Source organism: Sitodiplosis mosellana, unplaced genomic scaffold, assembly GCF_009176505.1.
Source record: "Sitodiplosis mosellana isolate CC-2019 unplaced genomic scaffold, AAFC_SMos_1.0 Smas_scaffold_14, whole genome shotgun sequence".
NCBI lineage: Eukaryota > Metazoa > Arthropoda > Insecta > Diptera > Cecidomyiidae > Sitodiplosis > Sitodiplosis mosellana.
The window spans coordinates 529,071-556,277 of record NW_022595256.1 but is presented as its reverse complement, the minus strand read 5'-3'; the positions used below and the strand labels follow the sequence as shown (position 1 = coordinate 556,277).

The 27,207-nt window shown below is 38.6% G+C and overlaps 1 protein-coding gene across 1 annotated transcript in view; it reads left to right on the top strand.

The window, feature by feature from the left end:
• Nucleotides 1-27,207, top strand: part of LOC129567997 (protein tiptop) — a 187,727-nt gene that overhangs the window by 26,043 nt on the left and 134,477 nt on the right. The window contains exon 2 of the mRNA XM_055445466.1: nt 2,358-2,391. The gene's annotated coding sequence lies outside the window, so the exon portion shown is untranslated. The remainder of the gene's footprint in view (nt 1-2,357; nt 2,392-27,207) is intronic.

Here is a 27,207-nt window from a genome sequence, read left to right as displayed (position 1 = left end):
AGAGAGAGAGAGAGAGAGAGAGAGAGAGAGAGAGAGAGAGAGAGAGAGAAGAAATATGTATGAGCTTGAAAATGAAATGATTTTCAGTATACTTTATTAATATTCGCGGTCGACTGGTAAGTGTAAAATTAAACGTCAAAAGGCTAAGCCCAGCAATGGCATCAAATTCCAACGACGAAGACGACGAAGACGACGAAGACGAAAAAAAGAACGACCGGCACGATAATTGATAGAGCAGAGACAGAAATAAGATATGACCACACAATCGACAAAGAGGCAAGAGCAAGAGCACAAAGAAGAAGCCGATTTAATAAAGTATAAACAGGCCCCAACAACAACTGCCACTTCTGTACATCAATGTGGCGAGAAAGAGAGCGCGCGCGGGGTCGCTGCAAATCTTTATAAATGAGAGGCTCTGTGTTGACGCTGTCGTATCTTGAGTGAACGATATAAATTGAGTACATTTTCCATCAAGCTGACAGCAATAAATCATTCAATCTTCAAAACAAATATACAAAATGTGCGCGACGTGGAATGTTGTGTAGTATATTTATATACACAAACGATCCAAACGGATCACAATCAACGCGTTCGGCGAGAGAATATTTTTTTCGTGGATTTTATGCGTGCTCTTGCCCGAATGCGATCATTTAAATCTGCGTGATGGCTATTTTTTTTCATCTCTTTCTCCGCAGAGAGGCGAGAGAGAAGGAAAGGGAGAGACGTAGTATAAAGAGATAATGCATCATCACTTGTACGTATGCACAAATACTCTCTCGATCTCTGTTGCATAGACGGCTATAAATCGATGCTCACATATCACATAACCACTTTAAATGCAATAAAAATGGCAAAAATATAGTGAACATTATTTTTATTGTGCGCGAAATGTATTTTTGATGTTTCCTGGCATGATGTCTTGCACCACATCACAAAACCCAGAAAAAAAACGATGGACAAGAAAATGAACCCAGAAAAAAGTATCGTCCACACGCACTCCTCGTTCTTATTCCAAGTCGATTTTATTGACGAACTCATAAAAAAGCATAAACAACAAACTGCTCAAATCGCTCTGAGCAGTGTTTGATTATTGGCTCATTCTCAAAATGGACCAGGCCATTACTTTGGTATTTCGCGCTTCTGATGTGTCACCATAAATTATGCTTGTTATGGATGACCAAACTTCTGATCGATGGCCCGCTTGAGGGAATCATTCAGAAAATAAAACGTCTCTTTCAAAGTCGTTAAACCGTTCGTTCAGTCGGTCGGATTGAATTTTAGCTGGAAAATTATGATGTTAAACTCCAATCATGACGATCACTGTGTGTATTTTTAGGATTTTTCGATATAAAATTATGGTTTTTGTATGTTAGTATGCAGCGCAACTTTTTTTTCCTTCTCTTCGTTTGCTCCTTTTTTTTCTCTCTCTATCTCTCGTGTGAATGTTGTTTTTGGTGTGCGAAAAGAAACGCCGTAAAAAATGCTGCATCTATTTGATGGGATTTTTGCATTTCTATTTCGTTTTTCGTTTTCTTGTCGTCGTCGTCGTCTTTTTTTTCGACAAAAGTATTTCACAGTTAGCGAACATTAACAGCATGTGCACCATCAAAATGAAACAAGTTTATTCACATATTAGTCTCCGTCCATCATGAGGACTCATTTACATGTTTTGCTTTCTTCCACGATCACGATGGTTTTTTTTCGTGGCTACGAACACAAATTCAGTGAATTAATAGCAGCGAAATGTTCGTGCTATGACTGCATAAAATCAGGCAATTTTCAATTTTAAAACATCAACTGTTTGCGCACTCAACTGCAATAAATAATGCCACATTCAACGACGAATTTAGACCGAAGTCTCATCATCTAACGACTAGGCTTATCTCTGTGAACTGATGAAAATTGACCGCTCATCTTGATTTTTTTGTGAACAACTTTATTAAACCCTTCATGCATATTCAACTTTTGGTTTCAACCAGGCGCAGTCCATTGAGCGAATACCAATTCACTTTTAGGTCGAGTGTAACAATGTTTTCACTGAAACATATTGACCAAGTTATTGCTCACCCGGAAAGTTTTCCCCACCATTGAAATGCTATGAGTTCTAAATTCATTTACCTTTTTGCTACGGGGCTAGAGCTAATGTAATTAGTTTCAAAAGTGGTGAACTTTTTTCTTTACTATATATTCAAAGCTACCATTGATGACGCCTCAAAAATAATAGATACCTATTTCCATAATTAACGTTCAAGCACAACTCATTAATGAAAATTATTGACAAAAATTGCTAACAGCATATTTACAACAATCTGTTACGTTCACTCCATGGTTAATAAATTTTTTTTTTCTTCCCACAGAAATTCAGTTGAAAGTCATCAGCATTGACATCAGGTAAGTAAACAACAAGGAAGCTTTTTTTTCGATTCGAGCCGATGGAACTTTGAATCATGAACAAAGTCAATGGGGAGGGTATAAAATGAGGATCGACAAGCACTTAAGACACCTTTTATTTTCAATCATCAATGTTTATGCCATTACATTTTTCCGAGTTTATTAAAAATTTTAGTCGAAATAAAATCGATAAAACCAGGATGTTACAAAGGAACGTTCATTTTTCTATGGGTAGGCTATTCACGTAGATTGAGTCTAATACAAGCTTCACGAAAGTGGCGCCCCTAAAAACGCATCTGATTTGCATTGTACATGCAAGCGGTGAGAGTTCGAACTAACAAATTACAACAACAAATACTACTGACAGGCTCAACTCTCGGCTATTCATCAACGATTTTTATAAGAGTTGTTTTTTCCTAGGTTTTTTTCTACAAAATTTGATGCAAATTCTTGTGATTAATACTTGAAGCCGCCTAATTTTTGTTGTTGTTGCCTAATTCTCGATTTTCGGGAAGCTTTGTAATATTCTTTCAGTCGCAATGATGTTTATTGAACGAAACTCGAATGTGATCATCATAATCATCACTCACCATTGTGATATGGCTAATCACATTATTCATTCGTTTTGTCAGCCATAAAATGTTTTTTCCGCTGCATTCAAACGCTTCACCAGACGAATTAATTCAATGGAATGCATGCAAAACAACTGTCAAATTACCATGGCAATAACAATGGCAGTAATTACTGAACGATTCATGAACTTCTACAAAAATGCACATGTTTCGCGGCTCGGTACATATTGTGTCATGATAATTGTGAATTATTTATTGCTCCAGCATTCCCGTGACCGGATCGGTCGCATATATGCTCAATTTCGCACATTTCGGTCATTCGTCTCTGTCTCTGTTGTTCTCTCTCTCTCTGTCTGTCTATCGTGCGCGCTCTCCCGCGATGCGACGTAGGCGCTGCACAGACATCGCTCAAACCACATCCAACAATAAAAGAGTGAGCGGCTCGTTTGGTAGAGTCTAAAAGGTTCTATTTTAGTTCTATTCATCAAGAGAGCGAAAAAAGAATGCGTGCGACGATGAGGTATGTAGTATGTCTCTTTTTCAAATTCTTTTTCCGGCTTTCGCACTGTACAGTTCCGAAAATTCCAAAGAGTGCAAATGAATCGACACGCCATACATGACCATAAATGTCACACAGCACACAGTACAGGCATTTGAATGCTTTTTTTCGCATCTACATAAATCTCACGTTGACTCTCTTCTTTGTGCAGCAAGCACACACAACCGGTTGAAGTGAGATTGTTTGGAACAGCGGACGATGACGAAATGCGGGCCCATTCTTTTTATAGCTAAGAGCAGAGAGTTCGTGCGCCAGTACATCAGTATGATGACATGCAAGTGATGAAAGTCAACGAGAGACAAAATGGGAAAGGCCTCCAATCAAAAACGAACAATAAAAAAAAGAGAAACGAATGCCACCAACTCATATAGTTTAATATGAGAAATAACCCACACATGCAGTCACAGCGAAACGATTCGCGAGACGAAATATTCTCGCCGCATTCAAGCGATGTGATTGATGAACAGACCGAACGTGTCGCTGCTCTTTCAGTTAATTGTTGCCAATATGCAAATCAAATATCTGCAAAGATGCACAAAAGAGCACACCGAGTCAACGATCCGAAAACTGTTGACTGAACCAACTCACATGATATTTATGTCTGATGCATTCTTCCTCGGTGTGTGTGTGTGTCTGTCTCTACCTTTTTTATTGTGCAGTTGTTGTGATTCGATGAGTTCATTTTTTTCGACGCTTCATTTGATTGCTGAGTGAATTGTGTAGGTAGTAAAGTGTCATCATTCAATTTGCCAAGTGATGCCTCGAACACTCTGCTCTGCGCCATCGTTACAGTGCCGAGGAAAAAAAAACGAAAGAAAAGCAAATGATATTTTCACTTTGCAAACACAAACATACACACGTTCGTACACATACTCAACTTTGAGTTAGCAATCGTCACACAGTGCCATCGATTGGATTGCATCGCTCGTTCTGATGAATATTTATGCGCTTGAATTAATGTTGAATGCAACTTGCACACAATAATTTATACAGTTGTTGAGAAATGCAAATCCTTTGATACGCAACACCAATTGAATGACGTTTGCTGTGCGATTTCTTTCTTTCCGCTCAATTCGTGTGCGCGCAAACAACACACAAAAACGCAATCAAAAAAACATGTTAATAAAACTTGTCGTACGTTCGAGTACGAGTGATACGGTTCACGTTGAATTGTCGCATAGTTGACTAACAAAGTGAAATGCAGTGTGTGGCATTTTGTGTGAAAGAGAGACAGACGCACACAACACCCGGACACAACAGTTCATGATTTCAACACCAAAAAAGTAAGACATTTCAGGTCCGAATTGACCATTGGCTGCTTCCTTTATGCTTTCGATTGCTTCTGTTCCACTTACTGATCGCGCGCGAGTGACTCTCTGTTTGTCTTTATTTCAACAACGTCGTCGAACTAACAACTCTAACAAGACAGCCACAACCACAAATAAAGTACACACACTTAGAGCCAAATGGAAGTGAAGAGGATAAGGGAGATGGAGTGCAAAAATGCAATAGCAATTTAATATAATATTGTCGTGAATCGTCAGTTGTTGGGTTCTTCGAATATATTAGGTTTGAAGTGAATTTCATACATAAATTGCACGCATAACACACAGTGTGTAGAAGCGACGACGACGACGAATAAGAAGAAAAAAAAATGCAAAGAGTGAATGGTGCCAACTGCCATTGCATGTCCAATTTCGTGGAAAAAGAAGAAGAAGGAGGCAGCAGCAGCAGAAAAAGACGAGCAAACGAATAAACAAACAAACAAACAGGCACATACTCACTACAAGCGGGCTATAAAACCGATTGGAAAACATCGACAGCAAAAATGCAAACAAATACTCGCTCGGTGAACATTCATAGCGACAGGGAACACGGACAAAACTGACATAGGAACTAAACAAAGCGACACACTGGAAGAACGCGCGCTCTTCGTACAACAAAGAGCCGTGGAAGAAACAGAAGGGAAAAAAGAGGAAAGAAATAGAATGGCAGAGAGAGAGAGAGAGAGCACGCGAGACAGAGAATATTTATGTGAAACTGAATTGCCAAATACGCATTTGCACAACACCACACAAGAGTCGATTAAACACATGATATGTTTGGTTAGAGTGATTTGTGTGATGGCCGTTGTCGTTGTTACTCTTTTTCTCTTTTTGTTTTCCTTTTTCCCGGCCGCTCGTAAATTCTCTATCATGTTATTGCTTTAGTGCCTGTGTTGTTATAGTTTGTTTGTAGATATGGTGTTGTGCGCTTCAATTTCTCGTACTCGGGCATCGTTCATGTGTTCATTTGCACAGCTGTACTGTGCTGACTGCATTTAATGACGATGATGGCAGGCATGGTGGCAGTTTGATTCCGAAAGTCGATCGTGTAATGTCATGCAGTTTAATAATGTGCTCCACATATTCCATTCCGGCCGCCGCTGCCCGTCACCACCGCCACCGTTTGTCGGCCGAGGCCGAGGCGACGCGCTTATATCGGTATTTCATATCGAATAGACGAAACAGTGTAATGCTAAATAGAGCCTTTCCTATGTGACACACTGTGATGGGTTGCTTCATTTTACGCTGGTGGACAACAATCAAAGATAAAGCTCGTTCGGATTGTCAAGGCCCCTTGTACTCTTTTTTTTCGATGGAATTTTTGTGGTGCGCGCACGATAAACAAGAAGGATGCTCTCGAATCGATTCCACGGCCGGGAGAGAGAGAAAGAGTGGGAGATGGAAAGAAAAACGAGAAACTCAATGCTGCTATTTCGATTGTCATTCAGTTATTTGTGGCATTTAATCCTATTTGTTTGGTATTAGCTCGCAAGCTGACATATTTTACATGCAACGTTTATCAGCGTACCAAAAACGAAACGATATCGGAACGTGACATCAAATGCCCATTGGAAACCAGAATTATTTCGATTTGCGTCAACTTCCGCCTTCAATTTATTTCTCATGTCACGAAATTATTGAATCAGGATTTGAATAGTTCCCTACACGCTGACAGCCTCACTCCCAATTCGAGTAATTTCTTCAGACCAAAAAAAGTAATCGTTGTTTTAGACAAAAACAAACTATTTACAAGCAGAAATTATTGATTATGCTAACTTGACTGCAATTGAGTCTGTTTGGTATTTTCCGATATATAATGTATTCAAGCCTTCATTTCATATCCATTACAGTGGTTTAAACCGTTTTTTCTTCGGTTGATATGCAAAACCGTGAATTTAAATTGCCCGAAATTAAAAGGCCATTTGAAAGCAAACTCATTGATATGTACGTTCAGATAAGTTCAATCGAAAACAGTAAAAGAAACAAAAACTGCATAAGCCTGTCAAATGTCAACGAAGAACAAGACGAACAAAAAAAATCGCGCGCCTGACCGAATGAGCGTCCACGTATGCGATATCAGAATTCATCAGCATTCATTACGCATTAATATGAACATCACTTGTGCATTAAGTGCGCGCGGCTGCCGAAAACAAACGAACCTACAAAATTGTACCAGTTGCAGTTCCATTTCATTTTTATTGACTCTCCCTCTCTCTCTCTGTGAGTTGTGTTTTTTTTGCTTCTTTCTGTACACATCGACTCTTTTTATTTTCTGCTCCATAAACATATCATACTTTTGTCTGCGTGCGTTGAATATTGTTCCGTTTGATTTGTGAGTGGCTCACTCAATGGTAGTTCTATGTTTGTTCCGCGTGTATTATTATTGAAATGCACATCGCTTGCACCCCCATCGTATACGCGCTTGAAATTGGTTTGGTGACGATTCTTTCAGTTAAATTCTCAATGATAACAGAATTTCGGCCGTGAATGGAAACACATACAATTTTTTTTTCCTAGCTCTCGAGAAAAACTTGTTTTTGTATATATGTATCTACTACACGCCAACGAAATACGCGTCTGTTTTGTTATTCCTTTTATATTAGTAGCTTGTTGAATACTTGCTCTTTTTGTTCGCTGTTGTTTAACGATACAATCGGCGTTGCTTTTTGATTCACTTTTTTTTTTCAAAACATGAATGATGCACACTCTCTATGAATGTCCTACAAGTAAACAGTTGTCGAGATGCATTGAGTACAAGTGAAAACGAACAACGAAAAAAAAGTATTGGTCCGAAAAGAGTACGAACGAAAAAAGAACACACACAAAAACACATTTGTGGACACGACGGACAATTGTTTGATACACACAATGGTTTGGTTTGAGCGAACATGATCCATGGTCATAAGTACTCGACGTTTTTCCGCGTCTCAATTCAAATGGTTTCTAAAAATTGAGATGGACCGCAAAAAAATGCATACGGTGGATGGGGGCTGCATCGAAAGTACAACAATAAAGAGCGGTGTCATGCACCAGCCTCGTTCAGTATGCATGATGGAATATCATCATCATCAGCGTTGAGTGGATATGCTATTGCTGCTGCTGTTGCTGCACTTCAGCATCACCGCGACTCAATTTTTTTCGGCCACTTTATCGTGGCAAGATGTAAGCCTCATAGTGGCAATATAATCAACTAGTGCACTTTCTAGTGTCAATTTTTTTCAGCAGTGCATTTTTTGTTCAAGCTTCAATGCAGCAGCGCACACCACCTTTGACGCGAGTGAAGTGAAGCGAGAAAATGCTAAAATAAACGGCAATCATCAGCGAGATTTAAAGTCAGTTTACATCAACGAGCGAAAAACACCAACCATATCCATATGGGAGCAATCCATCCCGTAAATAACGAATACGTAAGGTACACAACCGAAATCGAATTTAAAAACACGGTCTCTCGCTCTGCACCGGCTAGGTGTAAAAAATGTGCTGTATGACTTTATGTCAAGAGTTTTTGGTGGCTGTCGTTGTGGTACTCCAACATCACCTATCATTCAAAACTCACTCCATTCTACTGGGGCGCAATTTGATTTGCGTTGTATTTGAAGTGCTTTGAATGGTTTCAGACGAGTTTGTTTTTTCGTTCTCTCTCTCTCTCTCTCTCTCCATCCCCTGGCACCATGTTTTCACAAGTGTATCTCTTTTTGTGCATCTACACGATGTGATTTCGACTGAAATTTAGCGGAAACGTCAGTGCAACGTTGTGTTTAGTGCTTGCACCGTTCAATGATGCCACTTGAAAAAACAAACAAGTAAAGCAAACGTCGCTGCGATATACCTAGGAAAAAAGTGCATTTTGCAGCAAAAACGACTACAGGAAAATGTATGCAGATATGGTGAGTGAGTGTGTCAACTTCATCCACCGCAAGCAATCAGGGCTCAAAATAAATGGCGTTGTTCTTTGACTGAACGCAGAGCCAACTCATCACGCTGTGTGTGTTGAGCCACTTTACAGTTTTGCAGAAGGTATTTTTTGGTCGATGAGTTTTTTGTCTCGTTCTGCACACTAAATATGTTCATTTTGCCAATTCCTGTCATTATACTCGCTATATATGCATGATCATACGATGTCCTTTTGTTGTAGTTTGACATGGATATTTAGTGGCAGACAGGATACGAGCTAAGCATACGCGTGATTGTCTAACATGATCATTGTCACTTTATCATTTGTTCTCACATTCTCATTGCATCACTTTTCTCGGTGGCCATAAAAACTCGTTCGTTCGTTTGCCTGCTTGCTCGCTCCTAAGTCATATTCCAGTGATGATGACGTTCGTCGTGCAGAAACGGCACCGAGAGAGATATAGACTCGACTCGAATTGCAGCAAAATCGCATTTTGCTCGTAAATCTATTCGCAAGCGATTTTCATTTGGCGTTGTGCAAAAACAAAAAAAACTCACATTTATGATCTGAATGTTCATTGCTCTACAATGGATTGGTATAGTAGCATTCAGAAGCAGTCAAACGTTGTGTTTGTGCCATAATTCTGAATGCTTATAAATTAGAAGACGCTTTGTGCGCTCAATTTCCGAGAGAGCTTGGCTGCGACTGTGTGTATGTGTGCCTGTGTGTGTTTCGCTTTCTATCATTCGATTTCACGTTTTATTACAAGGAGTTCTGCTTGCATCGCTCACCAGCAAGCAAATGATGATTGTAGTATGCACATTGCACAAACACAGACGCACACCGTGAATAGTTTTTAAAGCAATGCAAACGACGATATAAATCATGAGAAAATAAATAAATAAAAATGAATTATAGTTTTTACTCTTGTTTCACATATTTTTCCCCCTTTTGCAGAGCATCGCTCTGCGCCGCTATTTTATGTGTGCGATTTTTTTTTCACTCTGCGTAACAGCCGACGATGCATCGTATTGTTCTGTTCGGCTTTTCAATCGAAGCGGGTTTTCCGGAATGTGTGAGTGCAGCAGCAGCAGCAGCTATCGGTGGAATTTGCACACCGAAAAGTTCTATTGTGCATCATCTTTTTACAGATTGGACAGATTTATGGCATGCTGCAGTTGAAAAAAGATTAACACAAACTATCACTACTCATTTTGTGCTGTGCACTGTTCGTACGGCAGATGGACTTATTGTGTTATTACGTAACGAATGAGGAGATCTAAGATCAAATGGTGAGGAGAAAAAACGACAACAGCACTCGTTGTGATCTCGTTGCGTAGAACAGATATGTAGGTGGAGCTTTATTAATTTGTAAACCGCTATCAGAAAATGTTTATCTCTAGATTGATTGTTTCGATAAACGTAACGAATATCTCATGTTGACTAGATTTCACACCTTTTGATTGCGCTCACCACGGAAAATACTCTTCAGTTGCATCAAATAAATCATTATGAATTGTTGGAATACCGAGTAATTATTTCAATTTTTCGCTCAATTTCAACAGTTTTGAATTCGTTTCGTTGAATAATCGGTTCGCAATCCACTAAGACACATTCAAATTATTCGTTTGATTCAACGCGTTCACGAAACGAAATGAGCATACGAAAAGAACAGCGTCAGTAAACTAAACAGTTTACGCCTTTTATATGGCCACATCAAATTTTTACGATAGGTGCAAATTTGCAACTTGAATTGAAATCATCGAAAATACTGTCACATTGTCGTTGTTATCAATCTAAGCGATAGGCCAGAATTTAAATCAATAATGAAAAATTCCAATAAAATTAACGTTTGCTCCTCCATTCGCGCATGATTCACGTGTGTGCTCATCGCAGCGCGCATAGTCTTATTGCACTTGATCGCTTTCGATTTATTCTTCCATTTTTCGTTTTTTTTTTCGGGTTCCCGCTCAACTAATAGCGCTTAGCAATAAGACCAAAGTAATCTTCGGAGTAATACTGTTTTATTACTGGTCAAAGTGACAGCAATTACCACGAAACTTAATGAAATTCGCGTTTTTATTTGCATTTTCGTGCAAATGAACCGCCGCCTTTTGTCGTCGTCATCATTTTTTTTATTACATTGTGTATTACTGGTTTATGGTGTGATCATATGCAAGCTAAGAAATGTATTAAAAACGATGCGAGCTAAATGAATCGTCAAATCTTCTGAAGGCATGAACACGGGACGTCCTTAGGGCAAGCAGCATCCATACGGCATTTGATATCGCATACACATCGATTACGAATAATATTGTGAATAACGATGGATATATACCGTGCATGCAAATGAATGAATGAGTTACATCAATAAATTTCCACCGCACCGCATTTTTCCCTCTCTCCCTCTCTCACTCTCTCGCGCGCCCAGAAAGTTTTATTACTTTTTGATATTCGCAACTAAGTGTTCAGCACCGTACAGCACATTGAATTGAAAATGTGGTGATGGTGAGTTTTTTTTCTCTTTCTCAGCTCCTTTTCAATTTAGTTCGAGCATATAATCTTGAATGCAAGCATAGGCCGATTTTGCGATCGTGAGTGAGAGAACAACACAAAAAAAAACACAAACAACAACGACACCGTTCAATTTGACAAAATAAAAAACAAGACGAATAAAATTTATGCTCTGGAATGAATTACGTTCGATGACCTGCTTGCGATTGAGATTGGGATTGGATTGGAATTGGATTCAAGTCAAGAGCGCTCAAAAACTTGAGAATGCTCCGAAGAACACGACAATCAAAGCGTCTCTCTCTCGGCTTGATTTTATGGCCATTTATTGTTGTTATCATACGTTATCATTATTATTTTACGATAATAATTAATTTTTCTTTTGCATTTTTGCCGCTTTTTCGTGTTTTTCGTCGGAGCTAGAATGGAATGTGGTTGTGGCAGCTCTGCACTGCACATTGCATTGCGCTGAACATTTCATAGACACACAATTTGCCTTCTATGGCGTTCAATTTGTTAAATCAACATCTCGGTCGTACGTACGTAGTGCTGCAATTCAATTTGAACGCAAACGTGTCATGTGTTTGTTTCATTATGATAAGTAAGTGGCATTCTGGCTCTTGTTGGCCGCTTCGTTCGAACACCGGCCACTGGAAGAAAGAGTGAGAGAGGAAGACATGAAGATGCTTTTAATGCCGAACACCGGTTAATTATTGCAAAGAGAGGAGACAACCAGCTAGCAGATAAATCAAGTGCATCCGATCACGAGTGCCGAATCGAAGGTTCTTAACTGGATTCGATTCTCGATAGCACATCAAATCGAATGAGGTTTATAAATATGTCACATTTATTGCATTTCTCATAATGTTACTGAGTTTATTAGGTTTTTTGCATTTTTTAATACGAATCGGTTGTTGTTTCGTCTTTTTTTATGGTAATTCTCTTCTTTTGGTCGGTTTTCCAATGCTTGATTCATTTATTTATCTTTTTCATTGTAATGAAGCGCTTAAATCGAATTGCAAAATTGACTTCGACACACAAATGATCCGCCTTAAATGAAATTTGTTTTTTTTCTGTTCGCTTCCTTTCCGAATTGAAATGAATGAAGCGAAAGGTATATGCATCAGCAAAATTTATGTTACAATAAACAAAACGAAAAAAAAATGTATCCAACGAATTTTCAATGAAATGAGTAAGCACTAAATTGAACACAGAGCGAGGAAGAAGAAGAAAAAAAGAAATTGCTTGCGACCGATTGACGGACACAAAGCCGTAAAATGACAAAATCGAATAAAGAGAACCTATTCAAAATGGTGTGCGCGGCATTCAGCCGCTCGTCGTTTCATTTCGAATAATCGTAATTTACTCTTCAGCGCCAATAATATGGACAGTTGGAACTCATTCGTCGCTTTTAATTTTCGTCTAAATGCCTTTTTTTTCCATTGATTCATTCCATAAATTCTCATTTAAAGCACTAATAAAATTCATAAATTGTTCACACGCACACACACACAAAGGCCCAACTGGCCGCTTGACCAAATCAATTCAATACATTCGACGACGTTTAACAATTTTTAGCCGAAATTTGCATATTTATTTTTGCCAAACGCATTTCTGACATGCAATGAACTTTACTTTTTGATTATGCACTTTTAATGACGTGAACCTATTGATAGAATTCAATGACCCCGTTCCTTTTGATATTTCTGGTTCAGCGATGATTGAACCTTTTTTTTCATCAATGGTCGATAATTTTTTTTTTTTGGTTACAAATTTTGTCGATTCAACGGAAAAAAATCGCATTTGAGTCATTAAGCAAACATTCGTGTGAATTATGACGACAACAAGTCGGGGCACATTCCATGGGAAATGAAGTACAATTGCTTTCCCGTGCCGACGTCGCCGACAAAATAGTCCTAAACGTGCAGTTTTATACTTATCAAAAGTTTGTATACACATCTGACCAGACAAAGTTCAATAAATTATCATTTATTTTGGTTTAAATTTGTACATTTCAATCGAATATGTGTACCACTGCCACTGAAGTTCGTTTGTTTAGATGTTTGTTAAATATAATGCTTGTTTTCGAAAACAATCCTCACACATTGTCGCCAATATTCTTATTTTTCTCTCACTTCAAATGTTTTTCGAGCATGTTTACTGTTGAGACGTTGATTGGTTGCGGCTTAATCGGCAATTTTTTCAGTATAATTTCATAATTGCCATTATTTTTTCGTCGCTGTGTCCAAAATTACACAGCATCCGCTGAATTACCATGTAAATAAATGACAATAAAAGTTTTGACATCTTCGTGATTTCGAATGAAACGAAATGTCGGCCGAGAGAATGGCGTCATCGAACATTGATAGAAAGGAAAACAGTCGTATTGATACAGGCGATTTATATGCGCTAGTGTCATTATTGTCGACGCAACGAGGATAACATCCATAAATTTGGATTAACGACGTCTTTTCATTTCCTCATAAGCACACACTACCACGACACAAACACACACACATCCGAAAAAAGTGCAATAAATTTTTGGCAAAGAAGAATACATGTAGCCATTAGCACATCTTCAAAAGATTTGAACGAGATCACAAACCACGGAAAATGAATATAAATCAGGATCATGACGATTCTCTCATGTTTTTTGCTCTAATACCATATCGTTGCGCTTCGATCGCAAATTATTGCTCTCTCTCTCTCTATACACATACATGTAGGGGTTGTTCGATGTCTTTTAAATGTGAACGATGACTTTTTATATGAGAAAATAAAAATTGACAGAATTTATCGTTTTGCAATAAAATAATCACGGTCGATATGGCAGTTTTGGTGAGCTCATTCGGATGCTTCGGCTGATTCCTATGGAGAGAATAATGTACCTTACTATTGTTTAGTGATTTATAGACAACTCATCGGATCGCATTAAACTTGTGTGATGATCTCCGTGTCAAATCTAATGCAGCAGCGAGATAAGTTACGCGCATTTGAAAGGCCAATTTCGTTTTCTGGTTTTGATTGAAGCAGCGATAGCAAAAATGAATGTACAACTGCAAATATGGGAATCGATAAGTTTTATCTACGCGACGCAATAGTGACAATGATAGATAATTATTCGCTTTTTGAAACTATATATTTGTAAAAAGTGTGAAACGCAGCAGCGATGAGATTGAAATAAATGAGATCTGGTAACATTTCGCTAGGTATGTATGCGACTAGAAGAGATGTTATCGGTTTGCGTGCCATAAAATGCTACAAATAGTTAGTCACAATATTGCACTGGAAGCAAAATCAGTAGTGTTTGATTTGTGGTAAATTATTTTCGGTCGAATGACTAATACTTTCAACTGATTTACAACCATTTACATTTTGTCTCAAATTTCACAAATTGTTGCTTGATCAATATCAAGTAATCACCTTATAAAATCACGAATAGATCAAAATACAAGTTTTTCATGTGCATTTTATGTGGCTGCAGAGTAATGAGAGAGAGAGAGAGAGAAAAAAATGAGAGGCAATCCATTTTATAGAATGAGTGACAAGAGGTAAAGAGAGAAAAAAAATCTACCGCAACAAACGAAGAATGCTAATGGATCAACGAGTGGTTTTATCACGCTTCGCTTCAGTTCAGCTGTAACATAATACCTAAATGTTTATGCGCTGTTATCGTTTTATGTCCAGTATGTTTCTTTTTTCGCTTTCGTCGTTGCAGTAAGCTACTGTTGATGTTGTTGCATGTCATATTTAAATTCGGTGTGTGAGTGAGTATTTCTGTGTTTGGCATGGGCAACGCAGTAAATAATTTCCATGCACTACGCATATTCATTTTAACTTTTATGAAATGCATTTCATTAATTTGTTTTGAGATAAAAATAGCCTGGTAAAAAAAGTGTCCCGCATAACGAAAGGCAGTTCACATTGAAACGATTTTTTTTTCGTTCGTGTGTTTGTGTGCAGTGTGCACACAGTAATGCACACCAAGATCATTTATCTGAGAGATTGAAATAAATGACGTATTACTTTATAATAAATTTATGATATTTTTTGGCGTTGATGATTATTGTGCGAGATTTTACAGTGAGATTATGTCTCCGGTGGATACAATACAATTCTTTGTTATGGCTGCATTTTTTGGTTTTTATCCTGGTTTCAACATGGGCTTGTGATAGTTTTTTTTATGACCCACACAAGATAAATGAATGCCAATGTGATACGAGAGAAAAAAAACAGTCACTGGCGCGATGAAATTTTGTAAACTAGTAGAACAATAGACGTTGCTTTTTTGCACGTGGAAATCTTTTGACTCGGAGGCGGTTGTCCGATTTGATTGTCTACTTTTGTGCCACGTGCATTGCCAGAAAAGATCGTTTCACACCTTTTGAAATGGCGAAAATTTATCATTCGTATGCGCTTTTTCCGCCGCCACTGTCCGTTCCATAATGTTGCATTGCCCAATGTTCATTGCAATGGTCATTCTTTTGTGTGTCGTTTTTTCGTTCACTCTCATTTTAAAAGCATCAACGACGAACCGATCTGGATGCACTTCAAAGATTGCAGAACGCGGTCACGTTACGCCGATGATGATAAATACACTAGGAAAAGTGCCAGTATACTTATTTGATGTATGCGATCACATCCCGTCCTGATGCACCAGCCGCCGCATTTTATCTAGTTTATGGCGCTGCATGAGAAACATACGGACACACAAAGCAAACAAACGAAAGAAAGAAGACCAACAACAACAAAAAAGACACACAAAATTCCGGCCCGATGAAGACTGGCTATGTGTGCTTTTCTTGTCTAGTGGTGGAAGCACCAGAGAACGTTTTTCACACACACACACACATACCGTTCCAATAAATCATTTCTTCCCGAATCGCATCGCACACATAATTTCACATGGACGTTACCTGCTGGATTTATGAGACGTGCGATATTTCAAAAGCAATGAGACACGAAGCGCTATGCACATGCATACAGTGATTAAGGTGCACACCGGTGCTGCTGCTTCTGCTTCTCTACTGAATCTAAATATTATTATTGTTTCACCATTGTAAGCGAAAGCGAATATCAACAATGAGAATATGCACGTAACATCGGCCAAGCTGTCTTTTATCTTCCGTCATAAGTCTATCTTGTGCCCGCTAAATATTTGCAATGAACGTCACTGAAAATAAATTCGAGTAATATTTCCGATGCCATGACACATTGTGTGCATGTGTGTGAGTGTGAGTGTTTGGAGAAGTAAAAAAAGTGCCTGGCAAATGGTTTTGAATGGATGTTCGATGCGAGATCGTTTGAGTCTCCTATGAACACGACACTGATATGATGAACAAATAAGCGAAATGGCGTTCATCAAGCGCATCTGTTCGATGTGACAACAATTCAAATAGTCGACCATTGGAGACTGTCGGCTGCTGGTTGTGGCTCGTCCAATTTGAATGCTCTGTCGCTTCTGGCACTTTTTTTATCTTTGGTAATTTAAACCATACACTCCTCTTCTCGCCACCCCCCTTTATTCCTCGAGACCTGCTTCTGCCTAACGCTGCTGCTGCCGGTTTTATCAGCAGCCATTGGTGGCCAATTTTGATATCGTAGTTTATGGATTGAACGGTTTTATGGATTTCGTCCTTTTGAATAGCAAAATGATGGCGATAGTGCGTTTCGGTTACAGTGATTACACCAGGATAATTATAAATATCAATGTCAAGGGGTGTCTATATGTGAACATTTTATGGACTGTGTGGTAAAGCCCCAGTACTCCCGTGTATGTGTGTGTGTGTGTGTATGCGTCGATAGGAGATGGGCAGACAATTGCAAATGAACCATACATGCATCGACATAAATATGATTTATCGGACATGATGTGCGCACCAAACACTCTAATTTGAACACATTCCACTACAGCTGGAAAATGAAATCCGTTTGATGCTTTTCATCCGATGCAAACGGGTATATGTTTTACGTGTCTGTGTAGTCCAACAAATCAGTATTGATTCCTGTCCAAGCCACCAAATGCATCCCGTGATATTTTCATCGAAATGCCACATCAAACTCATATTTGCATTTCGTACAGCTACGGGGGCCTCTACTGCTGATGCTAGTGCTACCAATACTGCCATTGTTGCTGCTGCAGCAGCTACTGCTGTTGAAATTCATAGCAGACGAAACTCATATATTTGAATGATGCACTCGCTCCCAATATAATTGTGAAAGCAATTACAGAAAAACCATCAAATGTTTTGCCCGAGCAGAGCGATATCATAAACGGTGCATATATTGCAATTCAAAATGGTTTTTTTCGCACTCGCCTCGCCTGGCCTAGCTACTATCTAGCTACGCCGCTACATGACAAGAAGTATTTATGAGTCGTGGATTCGTATCACGATTTTATTATCGCGTTCGACTATTTAATGCACTATATATCATGTGTATGAGTGCTGTCGTTTTTAAAATCATTTATTAGCTGGTTGCTTTTGATCTTGTGCATCATTTTGCTGCTGCAATTTTCAATCCGATTTTTTTCTTCTCTCGTCCATCCTCGTTCAACGGATCTGTGTCGATCCTCCGACAGAGCACTCTCTCGGCCCATCGTGTTTTGATACGTGCAAACATGTATGCGCTCTGCGCTGCCACTGTGTTTATATGCATCAACATCAACAATGATTTACTGTCAAAGAATTTGGCGCTTGGAACAACGACATCGACGTCGACGACGACGACGATGATGGCCGAACCGAATCATATATGCGGAAGAGAGGTGAAATTTATGTTGGGTAATGCGTTTTTGCAATAGCACACAAACACACACACATTTCATGCACGGATGGGGTTCGGTGACAAACGTGAGCAAATGCATACACGCATATTCATGCCTTTTTTCCCAATGGCAGCCAGCCCGATGCGTATGCACCATTGAAGACAGATGATTCGCTCACACAGGAGCCACCATTTGAGTGTTTATGAATTTTATTTGAAAATAGTAATGATTAATTGTTATTTATTTCCTTCAATCATAGAATTGTGGTGTCTCAGTGAAATGGGACAGCCCCGACACTACCACCACCATCAATGAATGGGAAGAGATGAGAGAGAAAAAAATGGAAGTAGTTGGATTTTAATGGATTTTTTTTTGTTCCAATGTGTGGATTTATCTGTATTTGAATTGTGTTGAGCTTGCATTTTTTCCGATCGATAAATTTTGGTGTGTGTGTTCAAATGCAGTGCAATTGCAATCGGAGATATGGCATGAATGATGGCCGCTGATACGGATCTCACATTATGGAAACGCTAATGCATAAAAGCCACAAATCAAAAATGTTCGAATTTAATGGATTCATGATAAACTGCCCGGGTTTTACTCATGACATTTAGCTCGTTAATTTGAACATTGCCACATGTAAGATTCACACATACACAGACACACACACACCGAGATCGTAATGCAACGATGATTTTTGGCACGAAATTTGCGGTTTCGATAACAAAAATTTTCGAGAGAAAAAACAGAGTAAAAATTGGTTTCACCACTTCTCGTTGCATTCCTCGTTACATTTAGCAGCGAATCATGGAATTTACTGCATTTGAACCGTTGTAATTTAGCCGTCTTTAATGTTTCTGTGTATTCGCGTTCTTCGTTTGTCTCTAAGGACATTTGCTGCCACGTTTTTTTTTTCGGTTCGTTCGCTGTCATCAGTGTTCAAGTACGCCACAAAAATTGTGTAATTGCACTCCGACATTATTCTGTGATTTATTTCAATCACGGACAATGACGCATTTTCATGCCGTGTTAACGAGATATTAGTAAAACCAACTGAAAACCTCGTCCACCACGAATTACCCGTGCAAACGTCGTCGTTTCATCGTTTGAAAGAAATTTAAAAAAGAAAAGTTTCTGTTCGATAAATGTGCCACATCGCTAATGATAAATCCACACCAGAAACTCAAAGCTGTTGGGGTGTTGTGCCGAATTTGTGGTGTCAACGAATTTTGTTTTCTTCTTCGTTCAACTTCAAAACTAGTTTGTGTCAAATGAATTTCGGTACGTTATTTGTTTGTCGTTTTGAAAGAAATGTGATTGTTGTGTATTTCCCACATTTTCATGTTTTGTGTCATTTTCTTTCCTTTCCTCCCTGGCAGTACGATACGAAATGGCCTTATCTACTGGTGTGCACTGGTGTGTATGATGATGCATCGTTACGTGATAACTGCAATTCTTCCGCAAAATTTTCACTACACCATAAATATGTAGACAGAGCGTATGTTTAAACGAAGGTTTATTGCCTTCAATGGCACACAAATTCAGAGACATATCACACACACACACACACAAACACCAAACAGAAAGCGAGAGAAAGAAAACAGGAGTGATTCAAATGCCTCAATATGACTCGTACAGCGTGTGCACGATTTAAAACTTCGTTTTTAATTTTATGTTCACTTTCTTCCTCCTTACGACGACGACGACGTTGAGTGTGTGTCTGTGTCCCTTTTTCGGTTTTCAAGCATGGATTTTTGTTTGCCGCGCTTCTTCTTCTTCTTCTTTTCTTTTTTTATTTCGTTCGTCTTTCTCCTTCGCAATGAAATAAAAAAAAGTGCACACATACACACCCAGAAAGAATAGGTCCATAGCCACTTGTAACGGGCGCATCTGAATGTGAACAAACTGTGTGCATAAATCCAGAGCAGGACAGAGGAGGTTTGCTTTATTTACAATTTTCATGAAAGAAATTTTATTGCCGCACATTAAAAATTTAGTGCTGTGTTAGTGTTTTATTACCTGCTGCTTTTAAGTATGTTTACACAGGCACATTTTCGGTGTTATATTTATGTCTGTTGCGAAAAAAATTTCTTCAAGAGAGAGCGTGAGTAAGAGTGTAACACACAGCGAACAAAGACAAGAGAATAAAATTTTTTTCGGTCATAGCTGGTTTTTCTTTTTGTCTTTCGGGGTCCTTCTCTCTTTTTTCCATTCACCCGTCTTTTTGTTTTGTGTGAGTGTGTTTAATTTGAATTTTGTCCAAGAAATTCTTTATTCAAATGCCGTGTCAACTGTGCAACAGAGAACTAGGAAGTGGCTTGGAACTGGCTGACTGGGGAATTTATTGCAAAATTCCTCGCTCTTTTTCGGGTTTTCGTGTGCTGCAATTGTCGTTCACTCAGCTGGATGTAACTATTGTTCATCACGAATGCAGACTTTGCGACAAAAGACGAAATAAGATCGATGGCCATTGCGAATTTAGTGTCAACTTTTATGCAAAACAAAGTCAAAACAGAAAGTTACAGTTTCAGTTTGCGGGTGTTCCCATTCAATTTTTTTCCTTTTCATTTCTGTGTTTTTTTTTTGCAAAGAAAACAAAAATATGAGCCGAAAATTGGCAATTGGTTCAACTGCCAAAATACAGAGAAATGAGAGCATAAACAGATATTTGGGTCGAATGAGAACAATGGCCACATATGTGTGGAAAGAATTTTAAAATGAAATGCAAAAAAAACACACGGACTATATGGAAAAAAAAACCGAATCGCCGCTATGACAATGAATCAATCGCATGAAAAATTGAGACACTTTGTCACTCGGGCGTAAGCAGTGAGGAGAGAAGATGCTGTCGTGTTGTCGTCTTCATGTGGATTTATTTCCATTGATTATATTTTGTTTGGCTCTGTCTCTTCATCCGCAGTTTGTCGAATATAAATCACCAAACAATTCAAGGCATTTCCAAAGTGACCAGAGTTGATCAAAATGCTCGTTTTTTTTTCTTGGTGCGGACGCCAAAGTAAGGCACATTCGACAGTTGGTTTTATGCATACGAAATGTGCCCTCGATGTCAAAGATGAACGTTGGCGAGAGAGTCACAACGCAAATATCGATGGCGACATATTCATCGTTTCGAAGAAATTCACATAATTCGTCTAGAACCGTGCTCATCCTTCGGTGCGCACTTTTGACATTTTGCACAGCATTTGGTCGTTCGATTGAAATGAAATACATACACACACATCGTTCTCGTTTGTTCTTTTCCCATTCGCTTTACAGAAGAAGAAGAAAAAAACCTCCACATCGGAGATGGAGAGAGAAAAAGTATTCGTTTTTGTCTTGGTTGTTGTCATTTTTGTGCAATATTTCGTATGCGCTGAATATTACTTTCACATAATATTTGAGCGAATGAGATTTATCCATATTTTCAGTACCCAAAACTGAACATTTTGCAACAAAGTTAAGATTTATGACTTGGCATTTACTGTATGCGACAGCTAACCATTGAATTTATTGTCGTTTTTTCTTCTTCTTCTTCTTTTCCTTGCATAGACGCACACACACTCTCTCTCAGCATATCCATTTCAAAGTTAGCGCTGTCTCTTTTTTCACATTTCTCTGCTATTATCAAAGTGCAATATGCCCTTCCAGTGCTGTGCTTCGTTTCCATTATGACTATTTCTCCTCTTCTTGCTTCTATGCACCACCATTTCAAATTTCAGCTTGAGACGAAAAAATCACGTATTATTCATAGAGAATTTATGTGTTTTTTTTTTCGGTGAAACGAAGGCAACCATATAGCAGTTTCAGAGGCACATAGCGAAAAGAAAGCAAAACAAAAGGACTATATGGAAAAAGTTGCAATGTAAAATGTTTAAGAAGCATCACAGTATACTATACTAAAATGAATGACACGCTGTTACCCGTTCGCTACGCTCATTGTCATCTCGGTTTGGTGCTCCGAGTTGTGATGTGTATGTAAGATTGGGCCATTACGTAAAACTGGATTTCTTTCAAATCACATCAATATGTTTCGAAGAAAGAAATGCATATTTTTTCACATTCATCACATGCGCTCCGATGCATTTTCTTTGCAACTGATCCAAATGCCGATTCGTGCATTTTTCTTTTCCATACAAATGCAATTCAAGGTCTTTTTATTTTTGTTTTTAATTATTTTTAAATTGGTAAAATTCCATGTATTCGGAACGAAGGCGCCTTATTATAGTAAAAAAGCGTTTACTTTTGGACAGTATTATGATTAACTATCTCACTATTGAACTCCACTAGCATGATTGAATACAATTCCACAAGATATTAGCTCATTCATGATTCCGAAAAGTGCAACTGTCTATCAATAGCCCGTTAGAAAATGTATACACCCGTGCGTTGAATTGAAGTTAAATCCGGTGTAAGCAACGATGATTCAGTGCGTATGTACGCAGAAACACTTGTTGCCGCTTAAACGATCTCACACTTTCCACGTTCACACAGCCCAATGCCGATGCAGCAGTAATACAGACGGCGAAAAATGTAAAACGCAAAACTCTCGGGTGTACATTTCAAAGAGAAAACGGTGTTAAACAGGCACCGATGAAAACGTTATGTTCTGTGCATGCAATCGTTTCTCTTTTTCTGCAGAAGTACACACAGTCTCTATCGCTCCCTCAAAGAGTTGCAAATCAGCAGTATGTTCCGATTGAAAGGCATGAGGCCGTTTCAGTTCATCAATTGGCGCAAAAGCCAAAAAAAAAAATTTAAAGTTAAACTTCAATAGAATTGCACTTTTTTAAGCTTAGTTCGACTTCATATGGGCAAGAGCATGCGGAAAATCTTTGTCGCACCAAATGCATTCATTCTAAATGGTAGAGACGTATAGGACATGTATCACCAAATGGAATAAAATCATTCTGCAAACGACCGGTATAAGTGTTTATTTGATGTGTGGACACATGTGCGTCGTCTCTGCACTGCAGTTTGTGCAACAGAAAAAAGCACAATTTTGACAGAGAAAATAAACTATGACAAAGATATAAACTTTGGTTGCTGAAATTAGCACTGAAATTGGAAGGGTTTGAATGTATTTGTATTTCGGATACAACGTTTAATTGGTGCGGTTTTCGATACCACTCCACTCTCTTTCACATACATACATATGGAACGAGTGTTGGTGAGGATGAAATTTTTCGTTTTGATCCAAATGATACGGGTAAATGCGGAGGAATCAGTCGCGTTGAACGTTCTCTCTGTGCCCTTTTGCATGCGATAAAGAGTTCAACCAAATATTTATGGGCAACGAACGCCAATTTATCCAATGCTAACATGTAGCACGGTGTCTTAAATTCAAATCACTGTGTAACAAATTGATTTTGGATTTGTGGCTCTGGATATTTATAACCGATCTGCTTTTAAGTGGTTGTGCAATTTGATTCAGCGCCATATCAACATTGATCGCTTGAACAGAGCCCATTCAAGTCCAGCCCAGAACATCACAGCACAGCGTACAGTACAACACAGTACAACACTACACACTAAATAAACTAACGACAACTATCTTTCTTGCTGGGTACTTTTTCGTCTTTTCCACATATTGCTTTTTTCGAAGTGAATTCCGAATATCTTATGTGTGCATCTAGTGAATCAGGCAGTCATTGCAAATGTTTATTTATCTCGGGTACGGGTAACGGCTTTCATTTCAATATATGCAAACCAATTCGAGAGAGAGAGAGAGAGACTGAACGAATGCCAGCTATTAAATTAAATTGTTACGCCGAACTGCAGCACAACGAAATTACACACAATGCTGACAATCCAGAGTGTACTTATGTCCTTTTGGCCGGTGTGTGTACGTGTATGTGTACATTAAACATTTGAACATGAGAGAGAGAGAGAGAGAGAGAGAGAGAGAGCATTGGAACAACATGTGTTCCAAAAGCCCAAACCGTACATGTCACAATTTGGTCGATTTATTTTATCAGCTAACTAAAATGGAGAACTCTGTTGACCAGACCAGCAAAAAAACACACACACATTTATTCAGTTGGAACGATGAGGTCCTTCTCTCAACTTAAGAGTCTCAATATAGAGATTTACTCGTTCGTTACACCGATGCATCTATTTGCTGCTACACACACACACACACACACATACAAAACAATAACAAAAGCGCTCAATTAAATACATTTTAAATTGTCTTGAGTATCAGTTGTGAGAGAAACCCAGATACAAAGCCATTCAGACAAGCCGAAATTGATTGTGCAGTCGGTTCAACCAGATTGGTAGACCATTTTTTGTCGTTTGGCCTGTCCAAAAAGGACATATCTCACCAGAATGAATGCAAATATTTTAGCTCCCTCTCTCTCGTTTAGCCAGGGACACATGTTTTCGGTTAAATCGATTTATTGGCACATTTCGCAAAAGTAATGAATTTGATGTTTTGTTTATTCACAAGTCAAAGCCTGTTGCTATTGAGAGATATCCACCGGACTAAAAGTGACTAAATGAATCTGCAACAATTGAATGAGATATTTAATGTTTGCTGCTGCTGTTGCTGCAACTGTCCACATGCGGTTTGATGGAATCGGTTTTATTTACTTTGAACACCGAAGAGAGAAAAAAACCCAATCACTCGCATTCGAATGTTCCTATCAAATTGGCTGAGTTTTATTTATTGCGCTAGTTTTCTAATATCAAGATTTATAATCACATTAAGAATCCTCCCCATCTTCGGAGACCATCGATTCAGAATTGACGCACTTTGAAGCGACGGTTTGATATGAGCGCTCAACGGCCATAAAAATCTAGCCACTCGCATTTTTTTCGCTCTCCCTCTCTCTCTCTCTCTCACTCCAAATGTGTATCACTGTTGGAACATAAAATCAGCATATCGAATTCAGTTGATGTGATATCGCATGTTGTCTGTCTCTGTATATCATGATTATTACTCCGAAGACGTGCAATCGCATTAATTTCAACTGGAAATTTGCATAAGAATCATTTTATGTGCGTTTAGTGTTCATCATTTTTCGTTGCTGCTGAGGTTGCCTCTGGTGACGAGCGACGCGTTTCACTGTATCAGACGTCGGTCTTTGTCGTCTTTCTCTCAATTCGGCAATTTAGCCAAAACGACGGGCGAGCGAGAGAGAGTGAGTGAAAAAACGCACAATATTCGATGAAATACGACCCTTAGTTCGGCCATTTTCCTATTTTATTTTCTATATACACGCTGAAAATTGTACGTTCTTTCATTCTGTCGTTCTCTCGCTCTCTCCACCTCTCACTTTCACTTGAGCGGACGAAATGGAATGTAAATCCAAATGAATGTGAAATGAAATGAATGTGATTCCTTTTTCGTGTGTTTGTGTGTGTGTGTGTGTGTGTGTATGTGTTGGAAGTTGAAACAACCCCTAAAATAATATAATACTATATAGCTGATTATTATTAGGCACACAGCACATTTTTCAACCGAACATTTATATCGTTTATGCCATTGTAGACTTTTCGATGTTTATTTTCACTGGGTATATATGCGTTTTTTTTCCTCTCGCTTATTATATCATCGTATTTGTCGGCTCTCGTCATTCAGGAGTCGTTGTCGTTGTTGTTGTAATGTTTTCAAAAAATTTTCTCCGCCATATTCATAAATCAATGAATTTGATGTGCTCACCTATAAATCACTCTAAATGTCGTTTCGTTTGGTTTTGGCATTAGGAGAATTATTTTGTGTGTGCGCTTGTCTGTGTGAACGAACGAACGAGTGAGCGAGTCAGCAAACGAGTGAGTGAGTGACTGACTGACTGAATGGGTATATCGTTAGAGGAGATATAAAATACCCTCAGCATTATGTGATTCGTTTCTACGTTTTTTTTTCTCGGTCGGCGGGAATATTGTTAAGATGTGGCAGTTGTTTCAATTGCCACGGTTTCACTTTAGTCATCATTCACGTAAAAATCCTAATAAATGAGAACATTTTCGATGCGTATACGCTTTATCGAAGCGTACACTTTTTTTTGTTCCTGGTTGGTTCATCGATTTATGTACATTTATATACGTATTTTCCAATCTAAAATCAAGAATAATTGTCGGTTGGATGGATTTAATGAACGTGCGCTAAAGAAATCAAAACGATTGACGTTCATTCAATTGCCGATATAAATTTTCATTTTGGATCGATAGTGGCAATAAAATAGAATTAAAAAAAAGAGAGTGAAAGAACGTAATCAATGGCGTAGCACCGACCCGGAGATTCATAATTCTAACTAGACACTTAATGGGCTCCGGAAATATCGAAAAAGCATTATAAAAAAGTTGAGATGTTCAGGCGAAGTGAAAGTATTACTGTTGAAGCGGTTTGAATTAGAAAATTGGTCGGATGGACGGATGGAGGCATTTCTTAGACGCGGATTCGCTTTGTGGAAATTCTATAGATGAAGACATTTGTTAATTTATTCTGATTTTGCAGTATCTCCATTGGGAATTTCTCAGCGCTATGAATAGAATGAATGCTTATCGAGCACATTTTCCGAACTAAAATTCTTGATGCGTTTGATTTTATTCTGATCAAGTCAATAAATACGTCTTATAACATCATTCACGTCGGGTGTTATTGTTTCTATTGTGGTAATCTTCATTTTGAATCTTCAATGGCAGCAACTCAATATATACATCGTCTTTTATTTTTATATACATGAACAACTAGAACCGAAAGAGAGAGAGAGAGACACAGAGAGAGAGAGGACAAAATATGACACAATCGCCATAATTCGTCGCCACATCACCGCACCACCACGCATATAGTAACATTAACACTCATCGTAACGAATACAAGTATAATTTTATTGCTGCCATTGTTCTTGCTCGCGTCAATGCTATCCCCAAAATTAAACAAAAACGGCTGTTGTCGATCATAAATCAATCAAAAAATCTATCGCAAATGTTCAAATAAATGCACGGAACCAAATGTGAACCCCGAAGGCAAAGAGTGTGTGTGCGGCACATCAAATTTTGCGCCAACATTTTTTCGGGAAATGACATTAGGAACAAAGGGACACAGATGAGATGAATACAGAGCAACAGCAACAACAATCGAGGAAAAAACTGCGTGCTCAAACGAAATTCACGCAGACATTCATAACGAAATGGGAAAGAGAGAGAGAGAGAGAGAGAGAGAGAGAGAGAGAGAGAGAGAGAGA